This window comes from Hibiscus syriacus, unplaced genomic scaffold (assembly GCF_006381635.1).
Source record: "Hibiscus syriacus cultivar Baekdansim isolate YM2019G1 unplaced genomic scaffold, ASM638163v2 tig00117012_pilon, whole genome shotgun sequence".
NCBI lineage: Eukaryota > Viridiplantae > Streptophyta > Magnoliopsida > Malvales > Malvaceae > Hibiscus > Hibiscus syriacus.
Window position 1 is genome coordinate 2,272,948 of NW_024063524.1, and position 6,409 is coordinate 2,279,356.

Consider the following 6,409-nt stretch of genomic DNA (forward strand, 5'->3'; position numbering starts at 1 on the left):
TAGCACCATAGCTCTCAATCAATCATTTTAGGCATCCCTGAGCTTACAAATAATAGATTGAGAGATGGACTTTCAGGGGAGATACCAGGTTACACATTAACCCAAGTCTTTCTTTCGCTCAGGTTTTACTGTTTTGGAAGCTTTCAAGATTCTCTCTGTCGGATACAGAAGAAAGCTTGTTTCAAGTTTCTTTCTATTTTCTGCGCTTTTAGTAGATTTATTTCAGAAAATTTTTTTATCTTTTGTTAGGAAAGAGCTAATTTATTATTGTATAGAAATTTTGAGTTCTTAAAATAATACATTGAGTTAATGCTGGAAATGGTAGAAACTAGAGTTTCTAGGTTAGAGCAAGGCCAAACCATTATTAAAAATGTACTAATTGCAGCGACCCCTGAAGGTTTTTGGTGTTGTCCCTCTCCTGTTGTGTTCTAAAAGACTCTCAAATCACAAAAGCCTCTAAACACCCAATATTAATTACTATTCATCGGAAATAAATCCCACTTACCGAGAAGACGCCGATGAACACCCCAACAAAATCAGAGTTATCTATGATGATCAAAGAACTTTTTCTCCTGTTAATCATGATATTAGTGCATCGATTGTTCCGGAGAGGGTGCCAAGGCCTAAGGTAGAACTTGCGCCTAGGAATGTGGCAATTGAATACGGTGAACCAGGAACCAGTGATATGAAGTTGATTCTACTTGGCAAGCGAGGGTTTTTTGTGAGATTGAGTGTCCACAAGAAAGTTCTACTGGAGCATAGCTGTTTTCTCACCGATAAACTTTACGAAGAAGAGTTTGATTTGTCATACCTAGAAAGTGATGACTGGGAGGATGTCGAAAGTTTTGTCGAAACTGTGAGATTGGTGTACTGCAAAGAAATGAAGCAGGCATTAATGAAACAAAGTGTTTCACATGTGCTCCATATTCTCATGGTAATTTGCACATTCAGGCTATGGCCCTCCTATTTTTAGGAGCTGAAATCTTGTTATATTGTGCATACACAAGCATGTTAAGAATACCTTTCCTGATATATTTCCAGTCTTAATAATAATCGTTATAGTATACTCAATTATTGTCATATGTGTCTTTGAACTTGATAAATGCTAGTGAAAAGACTTGTTTCAAGTTTAAATTGAAGGCATATCAGCACTCTGAGTCTCATTTGTTACTTTGAGACCCTATATTTCTTACTGGATTTACTCTGCAAAATTTCTACCAATATAATCTGTCTATAGCCTTCTTTTCCTCTTATAAATGTTCCTAAACTTTGATACATAGGTTGTGTACGTGGATGTCATGCTTACTAGGTGTGAATCTAGATGGTGTGAATTAATTAGTTTTGTTCTTCTAAGAAATTTCAGTTTGCGTGTCATGAACTTATTTGAAGGTTGCTGAACTACTTGGCTTTAACTCATGCACACAATCATGCTTGGAGTACTTGGAAGTAGTTCCTTGGGTTGGCGAAGATGAAGAAGAAAAGGTGGTCTCTTCAGTTTTGCGACTCCGGGGTGAAGGTATTGGGCTCACCCCAGTATTGAAGCGCATATCTTCTAATGTCTGTAATCCTCCCAACGAAACGATTTCGCACATTGACATGTGTCGTTTTACTATCAAAATAATTTCGGCTTCTTAAAAATAAAGAGAGAGAGTAGAGTAGGAAAGCAGGGTTGGTCCACAGAGACTGGTGTTTCTGATGAAGTGAACTTTCTGTTTTAGAAAATGATGAGATAAGGTAGAGTTTTGGATGAGATTAAATAGGGGGCTTTAAAAGTTGTTTTTAAAATAAAAGCTAAGAATTAAATAAAAGATGTTGAACCATACTTTATAATATTTTGATAAAACAAATTAAGGCAAAATGTTTTTGGACTTTAATTGAATGTGTTCAAAGTTTTCAAAAATAATTTAAAGTCTATTAAAACTAGAATTTGAGCACAAAACCTTTTTTTGGGTAAGTAGTACCGATACTGTTCTTACAGTATCGATACTACATGAACATATCAATATTGTTCCTGTGGTAACGATACCAAAGGTAAGAGAAGTATCGATACTCTCAAGGTAGTATCGATACACCAACTTACTCAAATTCCAGAATGCAAAATAGGTACCGATACTCAAAGGGGTACCGATACTACTTTACATAGTAGTATCGATACCATGAGCATAATATCGATATTGTCAGGCCCAATGGCTAGTAATGACTAGTTTTATTTAAAAATATTAAAGGAAGTACCGATACTCATTAAAGGAGTATCGCTACTCCCTGTCCTGAGCAGATTTATTTTGCAGAGAAAACATCCCCAACTACTCCAAATCACTCCCAACAGCTAGAAACGACCACAAACACATTTCAACATATAAATACAAGTTCAAAACACGTGAAGAAAGGTCAGAACACCTATACAAGCAATCAAACACAAAAGAAGAGTTTTTCATTCCTATTTTACTTTCTCTTGTAAATAGTTTTGTTATTGTGAGCTTAACTCTGTAAAAACCCTACCTTTAAGAGGTTTTCTTGTTTACTTCTTTTTACCTTTTGTAAAAGGGATTGGTTTTAGTTTAGCCAAGTGAAAAACTAGGGAGTTGTAAATGTTACTCTTGATCTTTGAAAAAGAAAGAACAAATTAGTGATTTTTTTTGGAAAATCTTAAGTGAGGAGCTTAGGTAGTGGATGTAGACTTGGTTGATAAGTCGAACCACTATAGATTGTTGTGCAAATTTCCTTATCCTTTTACTCCTTACTCCCTAATTTTTAAATTGCCAATTCACCCCTCTTAGCACATTTTCAATTGTAAATTTGAGCTTATAAATCCTAACAATTGGTATCAGAGGTTGACTCATTAGAAGGTTTAATCACCTTGAGACGTTCCTTGAAGAAGCTCTACCGATTTTCAACACAACCGACAAGAAGATGGCTTCGACCTCCGGCTCTTACTAAATTGAAGACTCTCAACCGGTCAACAAGCCACCTTATTTTAATGGAGCAACTATGCCTATTGGAAAAATATGATGATGCTCTTCATTCAAGCTAACGATCTAGAAGCTTGGAACTCAATTGTTAAAGGATACACCATTCCAACCAATGAGATGAATGATTGGAGGGATGGAGAGAAGAAGAAGTTCCAACTCAATGCAAAGGCTATGCACATCCTCTTTTGTGCATTAGGCCCGGATGAATATGGAAAACGCTTCTCTTATTCTAATGCCAAAGAGATTTGGGACAAGCTCCAAGTCACTCATGAAGGAACCAACGAAGTGAGGTAAATAAAGACCAGTCTTCTCAACCATAACTATGAGAATTTCAAGATGAAACCGGATGAAGACATCAAAGCTACGACATATAAATTTTCCGTTATTGTCAATAGTCTCAAGGGATTTAGAGAAGTGATCCCTAATGAGAAGCTAGTGAGGAAGATGATATACTCTCTTCCAAAGTCTTAGAAATCGGAGAAGACGACAATCATTGAAGCTAAGAACCTAAAGACTCTCACTCTTGATTAGCTTATTGGTTCTCTTCTCACTCATGAGTTGATGGTGAAGGAAGAAGAAAATGATGAAGAAAAGAAAAACAAGAAGAATGAGGTATACATTAACTTCAAATCCACCAATGAGAGCAATCAAAACTCAAATGAAGAGGTGGGTGAAGATGATGAAGAATAAGAGATGGCCAAGCTCTTCCAAATATTCAAGAGATTCATGACTTCTAAGGAAGTGAAGCATGAATCAAGCAAAAAGAAGAGTCCCTCGGTGTGCTTTAATTGTCAAAGAACGGGGAATGTCAAGTATGATTGTCCCCTGCTAAAGAAAAACATATCAAGTAAAAATAAGGCATTTGTGGCGGCTTGGAGTGGTGAAGATGACTCCAATGATGAATATGAAGTAGCCAACCTATGCCTCATGGCCATCGAAGAAGATTCAAAGGTATCTTCTAACTCAAATGAGGAAGAGAAAAAAGACAATAAGAAAGAATAAAATAAAGAAAAATGTGTTGTATTGAAATCCTCTACTTAAAGTGAAAGCACTTTAAGTGAAGAAGAGGGTGAAGAAGAAGAGATGGTCAAGCTCTTCAAAAGATTCAAGCAATTCATGATATCAAAGGAGAAATATGTGAAACATGAATCGAGCAAAAAAGGGCCCCTGGTGTGCTTTGAATGCCAAAGAATGGGACATGTCAAGTATGATTTTCCCATCTTAAAGAATAAGGGATCAAGAAAAAATAAGACATTTGTGGAGGCTTGGAGTGACGAAGACAACTCCAATAATGAAGATAAAGTAGCCAATATATGCCTCATAGTCATCGAAGAAGATTTAATGGTAACTTCCAACTCTTGTGATTTAAATTCTTATTCCTTTAAAGAGTTACAAGATGCCTATGATGAATTGTATTTGAAATTTGAGACCATGAATTCCAAATATAGGAAATTGATTTCTAAATTTAAAGTTGAAAATGATTTTCTTTTGAAAACAAAATTAGATTTTGAAAAACAAATGAAGTTTTGAAAAATGATTTTGATTTTTCAAAAATCAAAATTGAAGATTTAGAAAAAGAAAATCTTTATTTAAAAGTTAAGCTTGAGTGCTTAGCAAAAAAATCATTTAAACAATTTATCTTGTTTAAAAAAGGGCAAAATGCTCACATTACCATTTTTATGGTCATAGTCTACATACTTGTCCTATTAAAAATAGAAAATCTTTTAAAATTATACAAAAGTTGGTTCCCAAGGGAACTGGAGACATTGATACTAGCCTTCTAGGACCCAAATAAATTTGGGTACCAAAATTCAAATGAATGTCTCTTGTAAGTGTGTTGGAGCAAATGAACTGAAATGCCAAGTTATTTGAATGCTTTAGTCATATAAAAGAAAGATGTGTAACCTCTAAACTTAATGTTTATTGATTTTGTATATTGGTTACCTATTGAGTTTTATGCATGCATGCATATTGAGCATGAATGACTACATATTGTTTATTGTCTCATGTATGTTGAAAATATGTTATGATTGACATTTTTGTTGGGATAATTTTTCAGTTCATCATATGATTTTTGGTCAAGTTGTGTTTTTCAAAAAAAATTAACATTTTTTTTATTTCTTGATCTTAATTTGAATGTCCATGTATATGTTTTCATTGCCTATGATATCTCTCAAACAATTGATATCCATGTTGAAAGCATAACATTTATGGTACTTTATGCATACGAGCTTTGATTGTCCATTTCTTTTTGCATTAAGTATGATAGCCTTGGAATTAATTAATTTCATCTGCTACTAATGTGTTTTCTCTGTTATCTTATTGAAATTCAATATTCTTTTAAGTGTTAAAGTTTTGATCTAAAATTTTATATGAAATGCTTTTATTGAGGGGGAGTCTTGTTTTCAAATGATTTTGTGCTTCATTTTTTTTTTTTAACTAATTCTCCATTATTATTTTGAACCAATAAAGTTTGAATTATTTTTGATATAACAAAAAGGGGAAGAAGTGTAAGGTTTAAAAAACTCAATTTCTCAAAGAAAAAGGTGAGCCTAAACTATTTTCAAATATTCTCATTTTCAAATAATGTTTTGTTAACGGGAAGCTTTTTCCAAAAACTATTTTTCAAATGTTTTGTTATATCAAAAAGATGGAGATTCATGAACCTATATTTTGATATATCAAATAAGGACAAAATATTTTTGGAGTTAATTGAATTTGTTCAAATGATTCAAAAATAATTCAAAGTCCACACAACTTGAAAATACTTTCCAAGTATTTTTGACTTGATTTACACCTTTAAGTATGTTTATAAACTCAAAATCAGTTAAAATATTTAATTTTTGGTGTAAGGTTTCGAAACCTATGAGGCAGAATGCTTAAATGATCAACATTTCCTTATGGTTTTGAAACCCCCTGACTGGTTTATAAAACCCCATTGATTGGTTTCTAAACCCCATATTCCAACAATCATATTTTTTAAAGAGAGTTTTGAAACTCCCTCTTGTGGTTTCGAAACCACTGTGCATAAATACTAAAATTGAGGGGATTAAAGGCTTCCAACAGCTCTAAAACATCCCCAACGGTTAGAAACAATCACAAGCTCATTCTATCACATAAGAATAACCCAATGATACTTGAAGAAGTTTACTACACTTATCCAAGCTTAGAGATAAGAGAAAAGAGTTTTCATTCTTATTTCTTTCATTTTTCTCTTGTACATAAGTGTATAAAGCTTATTTGCATATCTTTTGTTCTTATTCTTATGAGTTTAATCCTTGTAAACACCTACCTAGAGAGGTCTTCTTGTTAACACAAGTTATCCTTTATTTAAAAGGGGATTGGTTATAGTTTAGGCTTAAAAAACTAGAGAATTGTAAACTCTTGAGCCTAGAAAAAGAAAGAACAAATTAGTGGATTTTTTGGAAATCCTTAGTGTA

At 33.5% G+C, this 6,409-nt stretch overlaps 1 pseudogene; it reads left to right on the plus strand.

Moving 5' to 3' along the window:
• The first annotated feature begins 303 nt into the window (after positions 1–303).
• LOC120195365 lies at positions 304–1,635 on the plus strand (annotated as a pseudogene).
• The last annotated feature ends 4,774 nt before the right edge of the window (positions 1,636–6,409 follow it).